We start from the raw sequence: 21,892 nt of genomic DNA, 5'->3' as shown, positions 1-21,892 counted from the left end.
TGTATTGTATATTATACATGCTTGATCAATTATCGTAAGGTGGATTTATGATAGGAGGGGAAGGACCAGCTCAACACGTTTCCCTAGACATCGGAGTCTGCTTCCTCAGGAGACATTGGTGTGGTTAGAATTTTAATTAAACATTGTCATGTGCCATCAAAACATGTTTATGGACTATCAACCAATCCAAAAAGGCTATCCTGATCTCGCTTGGGAAGATGAAGGAAGTCCTCACCTATATAGGTCCTTGGAGCGGATACAAGCATGGCTGGGGGTATAAGCATTGTGTATGTGACAGACTTCTAAGGAAAATCACAATCAATATTTTTATCAGGAACGTTGAAGTGGAACTAACGCTGTGATACTTGCCTATCCACATTCCACCGCAAGTAACTTTTCTCCTTCTTTTCTTCGTCACACACTCGGCTCAAAGACTTTTCCAGAGCTGCCCCGACTCTCTGGAATGGACTTCCTCATTCTATTCGGCTTGCTCCTACTTTCAGCACTTTTGAAAGAGCATGCAAACCCATCTTTTTAAACTTGCTACCCGTCTTCTTCTGTCTCTTAAACCCTCATTACTTATTTTAACCATTCCATATCCTCTTCTTATTTGGTTTTACTTCCCTCACCTCCTAGATTGTAAGCTCTTTGGGGCAGGGTCTACTTCTCCTCCTGTGTCACTGTCTGTATCTGTCTGTTATTTGCAACACCTAATTAATGTACAGCGCTGCGTAATATGTTGGCACTATATAAATACTGTATAATAATTGGCTGTGCCAAGACGACAAAACTCCCACACTGGCTAATGGAAGTTCATCCCTTCCCGGCATGTGCAAGGGAAGCTGAAATTGCTGGCTTTCCCTGGCAACCACACTACATGCGCAGCTCAGCAAAATTTGGCAGTAGGGCGGTGATCAGGCAGGTAAGAATAGTTATTACAGAAGAGACATGACCTTTTCTGCTATACCTGCCTGTCTGAATGACCAATGTTCAAAGTGTGAATTTAGTTCCACTTCAAATTATTTGCTTCTCAAAATATTAGACATTCGTGGAGATTATGGGCACACATGATAACCTCTCCAATGCTCATTTTCGGAGAAAAAACTTTTTTTTTTGTTTTTTTTGTTAGAAGCACTTGAGATTCACTCATTTCAAATGTAGTAGGATTTACGGTGGTGCCGTTAGACCGCTCAGCCTCCCCTGGACGGGCTGTGCTCACGCGTTTGCCATTGTACCTCTTTCCATTGCAGAGTCATCGAGCACAATTCAAATTAGTCAATTTCTCCAAATGCTTCTATTGTTCCGTGTGTCACAATGCTTCCTGTTTCTATAACTGACACAACAGGCTCCGTGTCTTGCTGCTCGCTTTGTGTGTAGAATTTCTTTTAGCTTTTTTTTGTGCCTTTAGGAGAACAGGTGCGTGGGACAACACAGATTCCCCGGGTTCCCTATTATTACAGTACAAGAAAGTCGAGCTTCCTTCTTTTCAACTCCTGCCAGTAAAATATTGGTCAGTACTGCGGGGTGTAAAGGGCAGGTTTGTGCAATTGTCACGTTGCATCTGGCAATTTAGAAAGAGAAACTTGAATGTATTTATAGTAAGCACCTCTACGTTTTTTTATATGTTCACTCTGGCGATTATCGCTACACGAGGGAGTGGGATTACCTTCAGTTTAATGTTCTTTTGTGCTGATTTTCTTTTATTATTTTTGTGTTCATGTGTAAATCAAATAATACATTTTATTTTACATTTTTACATTATTTTTACATTTTAGGTAAATATAAAATACTGATCATCATCTCCAAGTGAAACCCTTACCCATCTATATAGGAGCTCATCTATATAAGCACTATTGGCTTTGATGGGTGTTCTGTGGTCTCGCTGGTCAGTAGTTTGGCATAGGAAGGGACAGGGTCAAGTTCTTAACCAGTAAAGCTGGCTAATATTTGGGTAGTAAATGGGACTTTTTGTTCTCCCCCTTCCTATTTAATGGGTGTCAAACAGGTCAGGCAGTGAATGAAAAATCTCAGCACATTTTCTGCATTGGACAGATGTCAAGCAGAACTGAGTGATGATGACTAGTCAGTATTGAACCCAGAAATTTTTTTAAGCCAGGTGGAAAGAAATAGTAGGTTGGTGACACCCCCGGTATTGTGTCCCAACTCTTTAGTAAATACCCAGAAACAGCCAGGTGGTTACTGAAAATTGCCGGGTATTACGTCTGGCTAAAAGGGGCTGGGGAGAATTATCTTGAGTCATGAGGATGGTTTAGAGCTGCCAAAACCAACCAGGATTCCTCTAGAATTTGCTAGGGGTTCCTTGAACTGTGGCCTTCCATTCAGTGATCCCTGCATAATTCTAGGGCCAGCAGCACTTGATAGGGCCAGGAGCATGACCAATGATATTTTTTTGTGGCCAACAAAGGTGATAGTCCAGCCACCACCATAGGGGAGCATTCTTTCCAATGGCCACCAATTTAGGAGGCGATTTTTTGACCCCCAACAAATTGGTCTTAGCAGGGATTAACAGAGACCTAAATATAATTTTAAGGGTTTCTCAGGACTAAAAAAGTTTGAGAAAGACTGGTTTAGATTCAATCTCAGAGTTGTGTTGCTTCTTTGTCCATTTCATCTCTATATGCGGTTGTCAAACAGAACAAGTAGAGAAGAATGCTCCACTTTGGGGTCACAGTTTGAAAAATCAAAAGACCTGTAAACTAGGCTACGTTGTAACCATTCCTCACTTTATCAAGGCCTTACCCTTGTGTTTTTAATCTGCTTCTTGCATCTATGCTGCAGTTTCCAACAAAAGCACCAAAGCTACTGTGGGTTGTATAGTAAAACACATCCAAACGTGTTGAGAACATAAGACCGCTCTTACGCAGAGTTGTGAACCTGCCCTTAGTACTAGGGTTGCAGGATCAGGATCCCTTTGCTGTTTGCAGGGTGATGCCTAACTTTTTGCTCCAGATTGTGAAAGATAAGTGAAACGCGTGGGAGTCATACTCCTCTATATTCTCTATGTACAGAGTATTGTGGAAGTGATGCTGACACAAGCTGTTACTGTAAACAGGAATTCAGTCCTGTACTCGCCCCCACACCAAGTTATCTCATGAGGCTGTGTGATCTCAGTTATTCCTCTCATACTTTGTGTTTCTGTGCACTTATTGTTGTGTTACACAAGAGATCTGTATATATGTGGGTGTACTTCCATGTCAGTCTCACTAGTCCTCAGCGGAAATATATGTTTTTCATCTTTAAAAGTGTAAGCTGAGCCAAAATGATATTTTTATGTTTTTCGTTGGAAGCTGACTGACGCACCTGCTGCCATCTTGTTCTGTAGGGAATGCCCCATTGAGAGATGTTTCTGCTAGAAGCCCTGGGAGAAGTGAGACACCGATATGACTAAAAGAGATCGCTAGGGGAATATGGCTGTTGGGTAGACCTAAAGTAGAATTAAATCCTACTATACTAAAATATTTCGACCAAATTTGCCGGATCGCAAGTTTTTCAATATACTCCACTGTCCCCGTTCCATCATGGGCACCACCATGTTCTTCTACTCCTCCTAGGTGTTCTTCATCTTTGTCCATCTTGATTGGCCAAGCCTTCCGGCACATGGCACAGGGGTTCATTCACTTTTGGCAGCCTTAGGGATTGTCGGGATACCTGGCATATCCCAGCATCATACGCTGAGTTGTACATGCGCTGCTATGATGGAAAACAGGTAGGTAAGAATGTTTTATTAGGGAGAGGTCATCGCCAGCCCCTTTCTGCAATAAAAATCCTACCTGATCTCAAATTTTCTTTGCGGAACTAAACCCAAAACAAAAAAAAAACATACATGCCTTCAATCCCGCAGGTCATTCTATTCATCGGGAGGTTTATTCCATCGGGTCTCCCGTCGTCCCAGTACCTGTTTTCAGCCTGGCGCAGAGGCGGCACCGAAATCTTGTACTCTCTTCTTCTGGGTTCTTCTTCCTGCATCACCTGATCTCGCAGTGCACAGGCACAAGATCGGATGACGTAGATTGGGAAAAATCTTGCCGATTTCACTGCGCATGCATTAGATCGGCCAATTTTTTTTCTATTGATGAAAGGGCTCTCTTTGCGCATGTCCGAGATGCTCGGGCATGCGCAGAAGGAGCAGCCAAGAGCCTCCCTTGATGCGTGACATAGGTATTCCGGGAGGCCCTGTGCTCCCATTGAACTTTTTTTTTTTTTTAAAAGGGTGTTGCGCTTAAAAAACAAAAAAAAACAAACACAAACAAACTTTTTACTCTAAATAAAAGGGTTGTCTACCCTTTTAATGTAAAGTAAAAAGTCTGAGTTTAGGTATGCTTTAAGGGGAACCTGACATAAAGCATATTGTCTGAGATTGTTCGGATGCAAGTTGCTAGTCTTTGACTCCTAATCTGTAAAACTACTATATAACCTTATAACTAAATATATGTCAGGAAATGTCAGCTTCTACCTGAGGCTTCTCTTCGCAGGTGCCACCTATTAGATCAGATTGCCTTCACTGAAATCAGGAATATGGGATCTGGCTATTCTTATTGGATTTTTGAAGATGGACTGTCATCATTTTCCTTGCCCTGGTTGAACAAGCATGTAGTATGGGAGTATATGCTTTACAGACATCACTAGCTGCATGCTTGTTCCTGACCAGAGGCTCCTGATGTAATGAAAGTAAGATTAGGACAGCAGCCTAGTAGCTTGCACCTTGGACTTAAAACACACAGCTAAATATGCAACTGGTATTTGCAATCTGGGGTTCACCTTTCAGAGTATTTGTAATTCTCCCCTACCAGTCTTGAGGTTTACAAAGCCAAGTCAGGCAGTACAGCTGGATAAGTATCCTGGCTTTTTTTCTGCTGCAGTACAGCTTGGTCCCTTCCCTGTCTCTAGTTTGCAATTGGACGATTATGCAGCAGTGGACTGTTGAGCTAATCTCTTTCCTCCACTCAAATGCTGTTTGTCAGCACCTGTGCCTGTTACAAAGCCTGATTGGTTAAAAATGCTACCCTCCCTCCCCCATCGCTAAAATTAGCCATACATAGCCAAAACTTCTTTTCTTACTGCTTTTGGATACAGCAAGGAAAAATTAGAACTTTAATCTGAATTACTGGCTCAGTCATAAGAAAGGCGTCCTTTTCACCAGGTATAGAAGCCGAACATTGAATCTGCTGGCATCTATCCCCCAACCCAAGATAAAGTTTTGTCCTTTAAAACGAACTTCAAAGATCAAAGTTTCCAGCATTGCGTCCTTGGCATATTTTCGACCATAAACTGTAACAAGGACACTGTGAGGCGTGCCATAAAAATTCCAGATTTACTTACATTTTTTGCAGTGCTGAATATGTTCTGGTAAACACTGAATGCCACAGCTGAAACTTCCTTTTATTGTCAAAACATTTCCTTTTACTGAAACAGCACCCTGGCATTTGCTGCATCGTGTTTCTGTGAAGGTCAAAGCAAATCTGATAGAAAGTGTAGATTGAATCTGTCTGGAGTTCCATTATACCTTGCAATCAGGTTTGCACTGGATTTGTGTCAAACAAGAAACTCATAGCTGTGCAGGTGACACCAATTCTTCCTGTTTCATAGTTTGTTACCTGTGCCTCCAGTCTGCTCTTTGCATGGGACTTTGATAGTGCTGGAATCACTGTGCCAGCTGGATTGTGGAAAAGAATCATTTCACAATTGACAGATTGTCCAGTCAAACTGCAAATAGGGCTGTGCAACGTGGGAGAAGTGTGCAAAAATCTAAAGCATCTGCAAAGTTCACATGGGGGTAAAAAAAAAAGCTTTAAAAAGCCTATAAATTCCCCAATAATCCCCCCGTTTCCCCGCCCATATAACCCCACATTCACTGTATGTCCTCAGCCTGCCAGGGTAAATGACAATCGGCCCCTTTCAATCAGGCATACTGAGGACATCTTGTGGCCAGAATGGAGTACTGCACTGGACATTTCTATACTGAACTTGGATATTGCAGCCTGTGCCTTGTTTGTTTTTTTTTAAGTCTCAGCTGGAGAATAAAATTTGTTGCTTTTACTGCTATTTTTTGGAGTGTCCATTAAAGTAAAAAAAGCAACAACTATTTTCACTTAAGGTATTAGGCGGAAGACCACATTCTGATCACCTGGGGATCCTTGTGCATCTGTAGCAGCATGGGTACTCCGCCACTGTACATTCCTGCCACTGCTGGGGACCAGCTTATAAAAAGAATTTCAACAGATTTCTTGATTGTGGGAGAAGTTTTAACCCTTTCTCACTGTACTAGAAATGTGCGTTTGATTTTGCTCTTTTCCCTGTTGCAATGACTTATTTAGATTTATTTAGAAATTGATCTTTTGTATCAATGAGTGTGCATTGTCAGCCAGTAACAGGAAGCATGTTATTGTCCAAATTACCAGGGATAAGTAAATGAGAAAAACAAATAATAAAAAAAAACAATGCTGCTACCTATTGATGAGATGATGCTGATGATAAGACAGAGAGGAGTTTGTACAATAAACTGGACTAATGGGACAATTTAGAGTTCAATTCTCTACAAATAAAGCATGTGAGGGTTGTCACTCAAGAACAAGAAGTGTGTTACATGTGAAAATCAAGGAATAAAAAGACAATGATAATATAAATGCTAGTTGATGTTTGGACATACACCCCAGTGTGTTTGGGGCAATGCCATCCTAACTGCATGGTCTGGATTTGACTTTAACAATCGCCCAATATTCCACGGGCCCTAGGCAAGGTCTTCTCCTCCTCCTGTGTCACTGTCTGTCATTTGCAAGCCCTATTTATTGTACAGCCCTGCATAATATGTTGGTGCTATATGAATGCTATATTTAAAAATAATAAAGTCTGGGCAGCTGCTTGTATGTTAATGGATTGGAGATATTTTTATCTAGCGAGCTATGATGGGAATTCCCAGCGAGTTCTTCTACTAATCGGCCTTTTCTCCCACATTATTTAGATAAAGTACCAGCCTCTCACAGCACCCATTCATAGTAGAGGCAGGTAGTGTCAGGAGCGTAGAATGTGATGGCGGTCTGCTGCAGCAGGGAGCTGCCTTGGTTTAAAGGGAAACCCCACTTCTTTGAAAATACTTGTTAGAGTTTAGTACTGTGACCAATCTGTGGTTAAATAAGACTCCATAAAACCATCAAAAATGTTTCCTCTTCCTTACTTCTGCAGCAGCTCTTTTGTATGTATAGGAAATAATTTGACATTTACCTTTCCTGCCTTCCCAGCAGTCTGTTAGGACTGTTTCAGATGCTCAACTGCACTCCCATTCAATTGGTTGGGAAGCATATTGTGTATGAATGCATTCCTGATAGAGTTGCAGTGCGTTTCTAAAAGTGATGTTGTTTTTTTCCATGCAGTTGATTTTTCTCCTCTCAACTGCAAAACAAAAGGGGAATGCATGCAAATGTGTTAACATGTGGTGCGGTTTGCCATTCCTGGGTGCAGTTTGCTATGCACATGGGAGAGACTTGCTGCATGGTTTGTAACCTGAAATGTGAAAGGGGCCTAAAACTCTTAGTACTTCATAATGTGGAAACATACAACCTCCTTCCCCACATTGCAGTGCTGGGAACCCAAGTTCACCATGTCCCAGTGTTGTCACATTGGGGTGATGAAGGGGTGCCATAGAGTGCCCAAATCTTATGACTATGCAGGTGACATAAGACAGTGGGGTGGCATAAAAGGTGAATGAGTGTAAATGTGCAGAGTTCTCCCCAACCCCTTTTAGCTGGGTGCACCACCCAGGTCTTTTCTGGGGGGGGGGGATACTGATGTGTCACTTAAAGTGGGTTCTTTGACCACTGAAATTCTTGGAGAGAATGAAGATCAGTGGTCAGGCTAGTAGGACAGGTAAAGTCTCTTTTTATAGAAGGAAATTTAATTGCTAATTTTTGAGTTTGCACCATGGTCACTTTAAGAATGCAAATTGAAATATGTTACCCATTCCAGACTCCCATGTTTCTATCCTGACACATTCCCTTGAATCTCTCCATTGTAATCCTAAGAGCAGTTGGTTAAGAGGTAGCATGAAAAACCTTGTTGCTATAACTAGCCTTAGTTTTGCATGTTGCTTGTTCATTTGTGTGATATTTGCAAGCAAGTTTGCATTTTTAGGAGGATTTACTGGGGTTACTGATCCATCATCTCTCAACACTCTGACATCAGAAGTTTTCTTTTTACATTTCCCTGTGTAATCTAAAACTGCTTTTGTACCAAAAATCCACATTGATGAATAATATTTGATTAATTAATCTTATGTGTAAAATATAAATACACTATCGACTGCAGACTATAGGCTTCTATTTAGGATATTCCAAGACTCCCAGTGGTATCTCTTTAAAAGAAAAGTTTAATGGTCTTCGTGCTGAATGACATTTGATCTTGTCATGTTTTACTCTTCCACAGGCAAAAGCTGCCATGGAAATTTATAAATAACATAAAAATGCAAAGGACATATTGTATGGCATAAAGTGAACCTGATTGGCAAAATACCATGTCTGCAATACCATGTGGTCATTTAACTGTGTTGGTCTTCAAATTGATCTCTCTGGAGGCCTTGGATACTTTGCATGGGTCCTCACCGTGTGCCCAAGTTGAGATTTGGTCCTGTCCATTCCTATGCCAGACCCTACCTCTGGTCATTCAGCCATCAACCACAAGCCTGTGATGTTCTGGCTCAGGCAGTTGGATGCCAGGGGCTTAATTTTGTCTTGGAGTTTCTAGATTACAAAAGGGCTGCTAAAGGAAAGGAGAATTGATATTACCACTTCTCTTGTAGATCAGGGGTCCCCAACCCACCGGTCCGAGGCTTACTAGTGGTCTGCGGCCATCTGACAGGTGGGCTACAGCTCTGGCCGGTGCACCCCCCAGCCCGAGTCCTTCCCCCGCACAGTGAGTTGTGTCTTTGGATACAACCCGCCCACTCTGAGCCTGCGATGGAAGAGTGGACAGGTTCTGGCATCATGACATCACTTTGGGGTAAGTCTCTTTCCCTATGAGTGACTCATGACTCCCCGTGCATGCGCAGTCCAGAGTCCATGCATTTAATGATCTGTAAAGTCCGAAAGGTTGGGGACCTCTACTGTAGATCATCTGTCCAGCAGCTTGCAGCATCCTCAGTCTCCTTTTATTCTTGCAGAGAAGTACCATTCTCCGCATCCCATGCATGTACTCTGTGCAGAATTAAAGTACAGTACCTTTAATTCTGTACTCTTGTTTCCTTTATTATGTTTTAGGACAGTTCTGGTTCACGTTTTTAGTGAAACCGCCCCATTATGACTGCATTTAGGTTTTGTTTTGTTTTTTTTAAATAAAAAGGGCTTAATGTTGCCATGGAGCGCCCATGTTCGTAGGATTGAAGGTGCTTCTTCAGAAGAATCCATCTGAAAACTAATACTATTACCTTCCTTTTAGTATTGTAGTTTCCTTGCCACGTTTAATGGTATATTTTCACAAATGCAAGCCAGTACTGGAAATGTACAACAGAAAAAAAAATAAACTTATTACAAGACAGTTGTATAGTACAATTTATAGTGGCCCCAACTAAACATGACGCTTGCTGGACCTGTAAATCCTAGGGGTGCCCAACTTGTGCATCACTATCTAGATCTAGATGACTTTGAGATAGAGAGTAGATCTCAGAGCCCTGCCTTTCAAAATAAACTCTACCACGAATGGGAGTTATCAAGTCCAACTACCATTCCACCATGACTGATGATCATTTGGAAGTCTGTTTGAGCCTGGATACCCGCAACTACTGTCCGGACTATGCAACTTTGGCTGATACCATTCAGTTTAGGACGTCATCGGAGTGAGGTAATGGCCAAAAATGTACAGAATTGTATTGTGCCATACATGTTCATGCTGTTATGCAAGGTAAACAATATATATTTTAAATATAAAGTATACTCGGTATATAAATAAATATATGTTTAGCATTTTTATTGTTGGTAGATCATTTTGACTTGTTTTTTTTAAAAGTAGCTCTCAAGCCAAAAAAGTGTGGCCACCCCTGTCCTAAACAATGCAGAGCCTATTACAAATGTTCACATAAAAGAAAATCTTGGTAGCGGTGACTACATCATGATTTCATTATTTCTAATTGTAGACAAAAAGTACAAGACAGTACAAAAAGCCCAATTTTAAAAGAGCAAATGCTATTGGCTGATCTACATGACTGTGATGGAATATTGTCATCAAAGAACAGAAATGAGAATGTTACAAATCTACTGAATGAGTAGCTTACAAGGATATGGTCCTGGAACTGTTACATGAAATTTCTTTCATTATTCACTGTCTTATGTAAAAAAGAAAAGTCTGTTTATTACTGGACTGAGATGTCCCTTTTTCATTGGACAACCACACATCTAACTACATAACAGCTTCCTATAGATATTCAAAGTCAATTCCAGGAAGTCGTATAAAGTTCATTGTGACTGAAATTACTCTTCAGAGCAGTCTGGTGATACAAGCAGTCTCTTTCTGATTCAGAGAATAAAACCTTTACATAACATAGAACAACCGTAATAGCTTTCCATATGAGAAGAATAAGAAGAAAAGGAGGACAAGAGTAGAAATGTGGCCAATCATGATCAATTCGGATGTTCTATTCTTCCTAGGGAAAATAATGAATCTGATAAATTGCTATGGACTACAGCCTTACTAAGAGGTACTTATAAAATAGACTCTTAGAAAGCAAAATGATGGAAGAGAAATAAAGAGGGTTCTCGGGGAAAAGTTTAAAGAAAGAATACTCGGGGAAAAGTATCCTGGAAAGATACTGGATTTACTGATCGACTTCAGCTCATCACGGTCTGGAGGGTGCCTGGGATTACAGAATTGTTCTTGTTTTTATTGAATTGCATTGAATATTTAGAGGAGATATTTGCCATTCTAGAAGATCCATTTGTGGGCATTGCAGGTTCATTCAGCGGCCCTCACACAGTGCTTGTCAATGCTGTATAACCATGTGTTCACAAATGAACATCATGTCATATAATCGCCCCAGGTGCCCCCAACTTTGTCGGCAATTATTTAACTGTGAAAAGACGTGATAAAACCCCTTGCACTTTATAAACATATAGCAATGCATGAATTAGCTTTATTTTAAATTTTATATAGGAACAGATATATATATATGAATTCAATTCATTCAGTCTGTTATATGTAAATACATATGGCGTGTTCTAGGCCTTATTGACACGCCTTGGAAACATGTAACACAGATTTCGAAGGGTTAAGGTGTTGACAAGCAGCTCCATAATTTGCAAAACATCGATTTGCTAAGGCCTCAGGATGCAAATTTTTGACGTTGTTTTCCAAAGAATGCTGATGATCCCAGCCATACCTAGTATGGTAAATTGTACACATTGCCCGCAGCTATTAGCTTACTACTATGTCTTTCTTTTTCTTTTTTTTTTACTGAAAGATTTATTTCTAGGCTTCAGAAAGCTTTCCTTAGTTTTCTGGCCATTTAAGGACAGGCCCAAGGGCAGATCTTGAACTGGGGATACCCCCATGAGGTTGCCTGCCTTAAGTCTCCTCCAGCATTTTGTGCTGATTGGCTCCCTGTGCTGCTCCCCATTATTAATACAGTCAAGTAGACCACTTATAGGTGCCTGATAGTACTTAGGCTCTTTTCCAACAAGGATCTTTTCCAACAACAAAAGACCGCATGATACATGAACGAGCGCTGTACATACAGCACTATTCTGCTCTATGGAGAGGGAAGGGTTCAGGATGGATCCATGAACGTCAAATGCTGTACACACGTCAGATTTTTGTCCAATATCAGCCCAGAGGCGATTATTGAACGAGAATCATCTGTTATGTGTACGTAGCCTAAAGCCGCATACATACGTGCAATAATAGTCGTTGTAAAGGATCTTTCACGTTGTATATACAGCACCGTTCTGCTCTATGCAGAGGGGAGGGCGAGAATGACGGAGCGGCACCCTGCTGCGCGCTCTCTCCCCTCCCTTACATTGAGATCGTTAGTCGTCCATCAATCATGGATCCACTAGGACAGTCGTTCAGATGATGGACGACTCGCACTGTACACACGCCAGATTCTTGCCCAATTTCGGCCCTGAGCTGATTATCGGGCGAGAACCGTTGGACGTGTATACGTAGCTTTAGGGTGGCTTATTTGTTTTTACGCAAGAATTTTATTGCACGTTCTATCATGCAGACAGATGGGCACGGAGCACATGCCGTCACATATACTTTCAACTCAGTATTCCCATATTACCCTGCAATATCTATACTTAAGTTTCATAACAGCTTTAACAGTAAATGCTTTTCAATGCTGATATGTAATTTTTCTGTATTGAATCTCGGCAGACACGTATCGTCTGAGTGATGTGCGGCAATGCAACCAATATAACAGCTCGCTCAACCAGTTTGGATGATGACAGCCAAGCTGTTAAAGTTCCTTTTGAATGTGTTATCTTGTTTGTTCTTGCGGCTTTCCGACTGTGTTTGGACTTTATGTTCCTTTTTATTCCCCTAGACTTCTATAAAAGGCAGTCATTTGTGTCCGTGTCACAGACCTGAACATTGGGCTACCGACAATGATGTCACAGCTTCAGCGTTCTGTCACTGACTGTCAAGGCATATGGGGTTCATTCACATTGATGTGTTTTTCCATTTCAGTTCTCTTCATGTTTTCAATCACAGAAATAATAAAATGAGGGAATGTGTATAATCAAATTAATAGTTTTACCATTTGCACCATGGGTAAAAGTCTCAAGTATCTGTCTTTCTATTTGGGTTTTCTGCAAAATTATTTCTGCAAAGCAATTACATTTTCAAGTTTTGTCCTTTAAAAACTGCTGAAAAAGTTCAGATTGATCTACCAGAAATCTAATGGGCATCTAAGTTTCTGTTGTTAACAAACAATTCAATGGATCTGATTTATTAAGACTGGTGAAGGTAGACTATCATGGGAGATTTTGGCAATCCAGCAAACCTGGAATAGATTTCTTAATCTAAAAATCATTGCTTATTAATTGGCAAATGTTTTCAGTCCTGGAACTGGTCCATTCCAGATTTGTTGGATCACCCAGGTTCTACCATGATAGTCTATCTTCTCCAGTCTTGGAGAGCTTTATTATATCAGGCTCACTGACGTTGCTGCACCAGCGAGCACCTACCAGTCAGTGATCAACCCAGAGTTTTTTTTAAGCTGGGGAAGAAGCTGTGGGAAGAAATTGTAGGTGGGTGTCAGCCCTGTATTGTGACCCAACTCAGACAGCCTGGTGGTTACTGAAAAGTGCCAGGTGGTGCACTCAGCTAAAAGGGACTGGGGAGAACACTGCTACCAAGTTTGTCAGCTTTGCCTGTTGGACTACTGAACCTATGTCCATCTCTCCCTGTCTCTTTTCAAGTTCACTCATTGATTTCTTTCCTAAAAAACAACAATACCCAAGAGTGTGTGTGGGGGGAAAGGGCTATTGGGAAATGTAGTTCTGGGGTTTGTGTCAATTGAAAATGAGCCACCAGCAGATTGCTTCCTGTAGGAATTGTACAAGGCATGTCGTGTCACAGGTAGTAATATTGTGTTCCACTAGAGGATCAAGGTAAAAAGTAATGTAAAAAGTAATGTCTGGACATAAATTAGAGGGAAGATGGAGGTTGGGGGATATTGCTGCTATAATTGTTCTGATTTTTGGAGTTTTGTTCTGTAAAGCCAGCCATTGACTCTAGAGGGGCAGTGTTTAACCCATATTTTTTTTTTAAGCTGGGTGTGAACAAACTGTAGGTGGGTGGCAGCTTCTGTATTGTCCCAACTCTTCAGTAACCACCCAAGAACAGCCAGGTGGTGCACCCGCCTAAAAGGGTCTGTGGAGAACACCGAGGAGGGGTTCAAGCTGGTGACTTACAATGCTGAAGACCAGATGAGCCAGGCCAGTCGTATCTACAGGTGCTCCAGGTTCAGTTCCCATGTTGCCCCACTTTGTTACATAACCTTAATGGTAATTTTTGTTGAGTCCTTTCTGAGCTGCCCTTTGCCTAACCTATGTGATTATTTTTATTGATGTTAAATAATCAGCTCATTGTGAAAATGATGACTAAAACTGAGCTGAGCACTTGTTAGGCTGAGACTTGGCTGCTGTGACCAAGTGTAAAAATGACTTCATCACACCTGTAAATTTGGTTTGCAAGAAAAAAAAATCCTAAAATATCCCAGCGGATGATGAGTTACCTAAAACGAGAGGCAAGATCACTCTTAAAGCAGAAAAACTGTGGTTAGGTAGGTTCTTTATTTCCGAAAGGACAGGCTTTGTCTCATCTGCAATAAAACATACTTACCTGCCAATTATTTACCTGAGCTCACCTCTCCTTACTCCTTCATTAGCGGTGTCACCTTCATTGGAGTTTCTTCCATTTTCAGGATCATCGGCCATCTTGATTGGCCAGGCAGGATTGGCATACCTCCCAAGCATGCGCACAATAATTAATTTCTGCCAGCCAGGGATGCATGTGCAGCTTAATGCACATTATACTAAAGATTATAACTGGGCAGGTAGCTTTGTTTTATTGCAGAAGAGACAACGCCTGTCCCTTCTGCAAAAAAGAACCTGGTTGTTCCTAGTTTTTGAATTTTTAGGTCCATTTCCGCTGCAGTAGAAGAACCGTTCTATTCCACCCTCTAGCAGTCCATGTCTTCGGCCTTCACTCCCTATTGGTGTGTTGCAGCTTTCTTGATATTTGATATTTTCAAGAATGCCGGATACCCGTGTTCCTCACCCATGCTGAAGCTCCATTATCCAACTTTTACATCATTGCTATGTTACGTTGTGATTAGAGTCGAGGGGGATACATGTATCGGACAATCCCAAATAAGCCTGGGCAAGCAAGGGTGAATGTTTTGTGAGAAGGAAAGAATACCTGTAGTTAGTAAATAACATACGATTTTATGATCTTAGCAATTTTTTTTATTACACAGTATTTATATAGCACCAACATATTACGCAGTGCTTTACAAAATCCATAGTCATGTCACTAGCTGCCCCTTAAAGGAGCTCACAATCTAATATGCCTACCATAGTGATATGTCATTATCACAATCTAAGGTCAAGTTTGTTGGGGGAAGTATGAAAACATGTCCAAGAATGGATTTTCTAATGCTTACCCACTCTATTCAAAACTATGAAAAAAAGTTTACATTTTTTTCCTTTGTTGCTTCTATTTTTAGTTATCTTCAATACGCATGTTTACCTCCAAATATTTGGATACTTCTGTTTGCATTGAATCTTGACATCTTCGTTTGCATTTAGCAGCAGCTAGTAAATCTTGCCAACACAAAGCAAATATGTAAGCAGAGGCGGTGCGTAGATCCGTGTGTGGGTATGCTAGGGGGTTTGTATTCTTTGTAATGGTGCTTATGGGGAAGGGAAGGGGTATTCTATAATTATAGTATTCTATAATTGTTTCCCAATCCTTAAAATGCATCCATTCTGATATGTTCTCCATTGTATTCGATATGTTCTCCATTTGTAGCTGATTTTAGCAAAATTATATATAGAGAAAGGGCAAGGCTACTTCTTTGGTGGTCATGCTGGATCCAATGGATTCCTTTTTCACCTACCGAGAGCAAACATACAGATCAAGAGTTCTGCCTTAAACTTCACAGTCACTGTTTTAATAGTTTTTATTGTGGGTTACAAGGTATATCAATAAAATGATACAATGTTACAATAAAAATGAAGTAACATGAAATGATACAATTTAAGTTATAACATAAAAGAAAAATAAATGCATATAATGTAATAAAGATAACCTATAAGAAAGAGATAACTAAAGAAATAAGTAAAAGAGAAGAGGAAAATAAAATGAAATATTATTTCAGGGGAGATATATATAACTGTATTACATAGAAAGAGTATCTATATTTAATTTAGTATAGTTTATCCACCGGTCCCAGATCTTTAGAAATGTATCATATTTTCTGTAATAGAAGTTAGTTTCTCATTTATCATAATATTATTAATTTTCTGAATTACTATTTTATAATTGAGAGGATATTTTCCAAAGGTTTGCAATAGTCATTTTCGTAGCACAAAATATGAAGTTTATCAGTTTTTGTTTTGTTTTGGGTCACTCTGTGTTTTAAGTTGCCATTTATTTTGAATGGCATCCCAATGCACCACAACCCATGGCATGCCTTGCAGCAATGCAGATTTTTTTTTCATTCATTTTGATTCAGCTTTGTAATTCATCATCTTAATGGGTGAGTTGTAGCACAGTGTACTATGAACAAGCCTTTAGTTGCCCAAAATCATTTCTGTACAATATGTAAGTGAAATGGTTAATATTTCTTCCTCTCCATTGTCAGAAATCAATTGCAAAACAGCTATCATATGTTGTTTCCTCCTTGTCCTTTTACTCTTTCCTTTCTTTCTTACTTTCTCCCTCATTTCCTTCTTACGTCTTTTTTCTATCCCTATTTCCTCTCTTTTTCTTTTTTCCCTTCCTTTCTTCTTTACATTCTCCCTATTTTCATTCTTCTTTTTTTTTTTTGCTCTCTTTCTGCTTCTCTTCCTGCTTCCCTTCCTTTCTATGTCACGTTAATCTTCATATCCTATTTCTGGGCTCCAGCTATCATCCCTTCTTTTTTTTCTTGGTATTAAGTAGTCCAAGTTAACAGCTGTCACCTTGGGAAGTTTCTGAAGTAGTAGGTCCGCATAGTCAGGGAGTTTCTGCTCTTCATTCCTATGGTGGACCTCTCATTGAGTAGTTGGGCTAATCTTGGGTTGTTTCTTGGAGTTGCGTGTTACTTGTTATGATTGTATTGTGAAGTTATTAGGTTTGGATTGGATAGGCATCAACCAAGTCCTATAATTTAGATTGGTGCATTAATTAATTGTTTAGGTGTTGGTCTATTAATGAATGGAAATATTGTAAAGCAAACCCAGCATCTGCCTATCTGAGGGCTATATGGATCTTTGGGCTGCCTGATGACATGGATACTGAGGTCCCCGTCATCCACAACAATGACATATTTCCTTTTTTCAACTTTTTTAAAGGGAACCTATTGCTGTATTTACTAATACTGTACGGTAATCTAATCAAATGTCAGATTGCCAAATTATACTTGGTTTACTTTAAAGGTTATTTCTGAAATCGAAACTAGAATTCAGTTCTGCCAAAATATTTGCAGCAAACCTTTTCCTATTGTCTTGATTGGATTCTTTAGTACAACTTTGGGGTCTTTTATATCGAAGATGGTGCCATTTGTGTTAAGGTTCTTCTATCCAGCTGCTCAGCAATTCAAGCTCCAAACTAGGACTTGGGACCTATTTGGCAGACCGGCAGCCTCTCTCTTCTTTACACAACCCCATACGGCACCTTGCAGCCTGACATAACAACACTACAGATCCTCCAAGACTACTTCCACCAACACGACCCGGCCATGTGCCATTATCCTGGACTGGACACCCTCATATAGAATTCAGGAGCCAGTCAGTCCTACAAGCCAGTTTTGAGCAACCATAGCCATCATTTTTGGAACGCCTATCCATATACAACCGGCACCTATAGCGTGTTGTCATACACTAGACACAGTCCAGCTTTCACTTTAACATCCCAAACTTTTCAGCTGCCTATGTAAACCGAGCCTGACAGCATTATACACACCAGCTCTTATCTCCCCTTCCTACTTTTGGAAGTATATACAGTCATTTATATATATAGTTAACACATCACTGCTCATATATACAGCTCTGCTTTTACTTGCCTCAATTGACAGATCAGCAAGGGGTGCATTGAGCTGGAATGCTGAGCATTCGTGGCCCTTGCTTCTTATTAACCCAGAACCCCATTTTTTACTAAAACCACCCCTGCACACTTGCATCAAAGCTTTTTTTATTTTTGCGTTCCATATTACTTTGCACGCCCTTTGCATTCTTGCTACGTGCCAGTGAGCAGTTGGGTGTACTGGTGCCAGTAATAATATCACCGCCGCTATTACATTAACACTTTAGATGACACATAGTCAGGCTGCAGGTCTCTATCCCGCACATACACTTCGAGGCTTCAAAGTCAGTTTGCACGCCTCCACGAGGGCTTAGAGACACACTCACCTTTCTATCTGACTAGGTGACATTCTAGAGGAGACTCAGACTGTGTGACATCGCCTCTGTTCTCACGCTGTGGGGCTGTGCACTGCACACACTCGTACACACACATTCACTCACACATTCACACACGGCTCACTTCTAACTCAGTCATGCTTTCTTAATAATAATCCTCCTCGTCTCTTCTTGCCCAGTGGATTGCTCCAAGCCTGTATCTGCGCTGAATCCTCTGACCGACGGCTCAGGTCATTGACTTTTTTGATTTCTTAATGCTGTTTGAGATGGGTGCAAAGGGATTTAAGGGTGAGGGGTAGGGGCCGGGGAAATGTCAGCATGCTTTTTGTGAGTAGAATTTGTAAAAGGAGATGTATGGGGGTAATTAAGGAATGCATTGCAACTATCCAGCACAGAAATCAGCCAGCAAAAAGTAAAATTGAACTCTGAAAGTTTTAATGTATATGATTAGCAGTGTCATAGCTACCTAAAAGCGGCTTTTTCATGCGGGCTTGTCTATGCTTGTGCAATTGAAAGTTGCTGCTTTTGTCACTATGGAAAGCAAGATCACAGTGTCAGAGCAAGCTGAACGGCATGCCAGTCTCTTTTGTTGTTGCTGCAGAGTGATCAACAGTGGAAAGTCTGTTCTGCTGCACTAATAGTGAGTGTAGAAGAAAGATTTGTCCTGCTCTTGGAGACTACAGATAAAGAGTGAGCAATACTCAGGATTTTAAAGTCATTCTCTAACAACGTGGAAGATGGGTGGCTGGGTGTAACTGTGTTTCTTTATCTGCTGCATGAGGAAATACTTGTGGGTTGCTTTTTTTGTGTGTAACTTCTCTCTAAGAGGTCAGTCCACCCAAAAATGATATATGGGTAATAGTTGGTCGCCAGTCATCTCTGAGTGTTCTCACTTATACTGCTGCAGTAAATAAATCCAGGAGGAAAAGTGATGGCAGCGTAATGGGAGCACAGACGTGGAGCAATCGACTACAAATATCTGAATTGAATCTCAAGTCCCCGAGAGAGACAAAATGATTAGATAGAACTCCAGGCAGATTTAAGCAACTGATATAATGCAACTTTGTATTTATTATTACGTGCTCAGATTGGGAGAGGGAGAAACAACACGAGCAGCCAATTTGTTTATGTTCTGATAAGAAGCATTCTGGTAAAAGTGATCATGGGCAGGAACCAAAAAAATCCAATAAAACATTACACTTCATCATCCAGTAAAATGAAAAGTGATTGCCGATTGTATTTTTAGGCAGGTCAGTTACCCTAATGTGCTGGGCGGTGCGCACCACTAAAAGGGACTGGGGAGAACACTGTATGGGATACTGCAGTCTGTATGTTGCCTTTGGCTTATAAGGCTGTGTTCTCTCCAGCCTCTTTTAGCTGGGCGCACCACCCAGCACTTTTCAGTAACCACCTGGCTGTTTTAGGGTAGTTACTGATGAGTTGGGTCACAATACCAGGGCTGCCAGCCGCCTACAGTTTTACCCCACCCGGGTCAAAAAAAATTTCTGGGTTTAACACTGAGGCCACTAGTCTTTTCTAATGATACAGCCTGGAGCACTGTGCCAGTTATGGCTATCGCTGCGGCTGTTTTATTCTCGATCTTCATTCCATCTCCATTTTTAATGCAAATTTGATAGCATCTTTTTGTCCTTCTGGTTGAATAGCTGCTTGTGTTTATAACTTCCCCCATTGGTGTGTATTTGAATACGTTCTGTACTTTGTATTGTAATATGGCCGGCATTTGGGTATAGAAGAGTTTTATTATTTTCTTTTATTGTGTTACTGTTTTACTAGAACAATTTTTTTAACAAGCAGAAATTGGGATGTGTTCCTGCTAAATGAAAGCCCAGGGTAAGGTTAGCATAGCTGATCACAGGAACACACTTGGCATTGTCAATACATTTCTGGCCACTGTATAGCGCATACGTATTCTGGGCTGGGCTAAAAATGTTTTATTTGTTTTTTCTCATTCAATAAATGTTTATCGGAGAAGTTCAACAATTTACAAATCACAAGTGATATGTTGTTACAATAAAGACACCTAGGCAGGTGTATGGCATGTTCAGACGAACATTGCCAACATTGTACTCAATGTAGTGTTGTCCCCAGTCCCTTTTAGATGGGTGCACCGCCCGGCACTTTTCAGTGGTGATTACTGAAAACTTGGGTCACAGTATAGGGGCTGCCACCCAGCCTAAAATAATTCCTAGGGAGAGTACTGCAATGGATTTGGATGCTACATGAAATGTCCTAGGCTCATGGGGGTAGTAAACGCCATGATAAAATACCAATAATCTGAATGTGCCCTTACTTACTGGGGTACTTACGGGCTGATAGTGGACACGTGCTTTTCACCCAAAAAGCAATCTTTTAGAGATCATTGCAGGTGGACTATGACGGTACAGACTGGCTGCTCTGCTCTCTGCCCATCATCTTGTTCTGTGCAATAGGGAAAGGGAGGACGAGAGAATGCGGGTTGGGACAACCTCCTTCATACCGTTGGCTGCACAAACTGGATTTTCCTTTAGTTTTTAAAAAATATGTAAATGTGCATTACCAATAAAACTGTATCGCAGTACACCACAATACCTGGTAACCAACTGCTATGTTTTATGGTGCGCTCTTACCAAAAATAGTGCATGCACCTCTTTTGGTGTGTTGGGCAGCCTATTTAAAGTGTAACTAAACCCTAAATTACTCACCTATCCCCGATCTATCACGGGGTGCTCCCATCTTCCTTCTTCTTTGCTCCTTAAAGGACAGTCTTTGGCCATGCCGGAATGCCGTAGGGAATTCAGGATTAACAGCTCAGCAAAACTTTGTCAGTTGGTCTGCGATCAGGCATGTAAGAGCAGTTATTGAAAAAGGCACATCGCCTGTCCCTTCCTGCAATACCCACCTGCCTGAACTGCCCATGTTGGAAAAGTTCCACTTTTGGTGATTCACTTTCAAGTGCCGCGACAGTATGAATCTGATCTTAATCTTCAATGGGGCCGCATTCTGTCAACACCACTGTGCATCATATAGCACTGTGTCACAGAAAATAGTGCATGCACCTGTTATGGTGCATTAAGGAGCTCATCTACATGACAAAATGCAACATGTGAATTCAGCTTTAATCCTCAAAGGGACTGCATTATATTCACCAAGGGCTGCACCTACTTAATTCTAGGAAATGTTTATGGCACTTCAGAAAGTAACTCTATAGTAAAAATTGGCCCAACAAACATTTCTTAAGGTATTTACCTACAAACTGGTGTAAGGAAATGAAATGTATCGCCTGGAAAACCATTGGGGGCCTATCCCATACATTATCCTTAAACACATAGGACTGCATAGATGGAGTTAGAGGACCTTGCAGCCCATAAACCAGCAGTTTTACATGCTAGATAGTAAGGCTGACCACGAGAAATGCTTCAGCAATGCCAATACAGACTAATAAACATACTGTTCTTTAGTAGAGTAAGAAAATCTTAGATCCCCTGTCAATTTTGTATTTCTGTTCTGCTGCAGATTTTCTCTCTTTACTTTCTTTATTTGGTGAAAGCATTGTCAGCAGGACAGGAAGTAAGGGTACATTTCCCCTAAAACACACACAGATGGTATCCTTCTTCCTCCAATATATTCTCTATTTTGTTAGTGTTGGAGTGAACCCATCAGTGCCACATCCATATTAAACCTTTTCAAGGTTTATTTAACCAATTTTCTAAATGGATTTTCAAGGCACATAATTTCAAACATAAGCTTAAATTATAATTTATTGTACA

The 21,892-nt window shown here is 40.7% G+C and overlaps 1 protein-coding gene across 5 annotated transcripts in view; it reads left to right on the top strand.

Annotated features, from left to right (window-relative positions):
* The window catches only part of DGKZ (diacylglycerol kinase zeta), a 128,891-nt gene that overhangs the window by 39,286 nt on the left and 67,713 nt on the right, over window positions 1–21,892 (top strand). Inside the window, exon 1 of one of the 5 annotated variants that reach the window (XM_072422038.1) lies at window positions 17,298–18,355. The exons of 3 other annotated variants lie outside the window; for them this stretch is intronic. The gene's annotated coding sequence lies outside the window, so the exon portion shown is untranslated. Of the gene's footprint in view, window positions 1–17,297; window positions 18,356–21,892 lie in introns of those variants that run through there. One more of the 5 variants, XM_072422037.1, reaches the window with a different exon arrangement.

This window comes from Pyxicephalus adspersus, chromosome 9 (genome assembly GCF_032062135.1).
Source record: "Pyxicephalus adspersus chromosome 9, UCB_Pads_2.0, whole genome shotgun sequence".
In the NCBI taxonomy this organism is placed as follows: Eukaryota; Metazoa; Chordata; class Amphibia; order Anura; family Pyxicephalidae; genus Pyxicephalus; species Pyxicephalus adspersus.
Note: the sequence above shows the minus strand (reverse complement) of the source record. Positions and strands in the feature narration are given on the sequence as shown.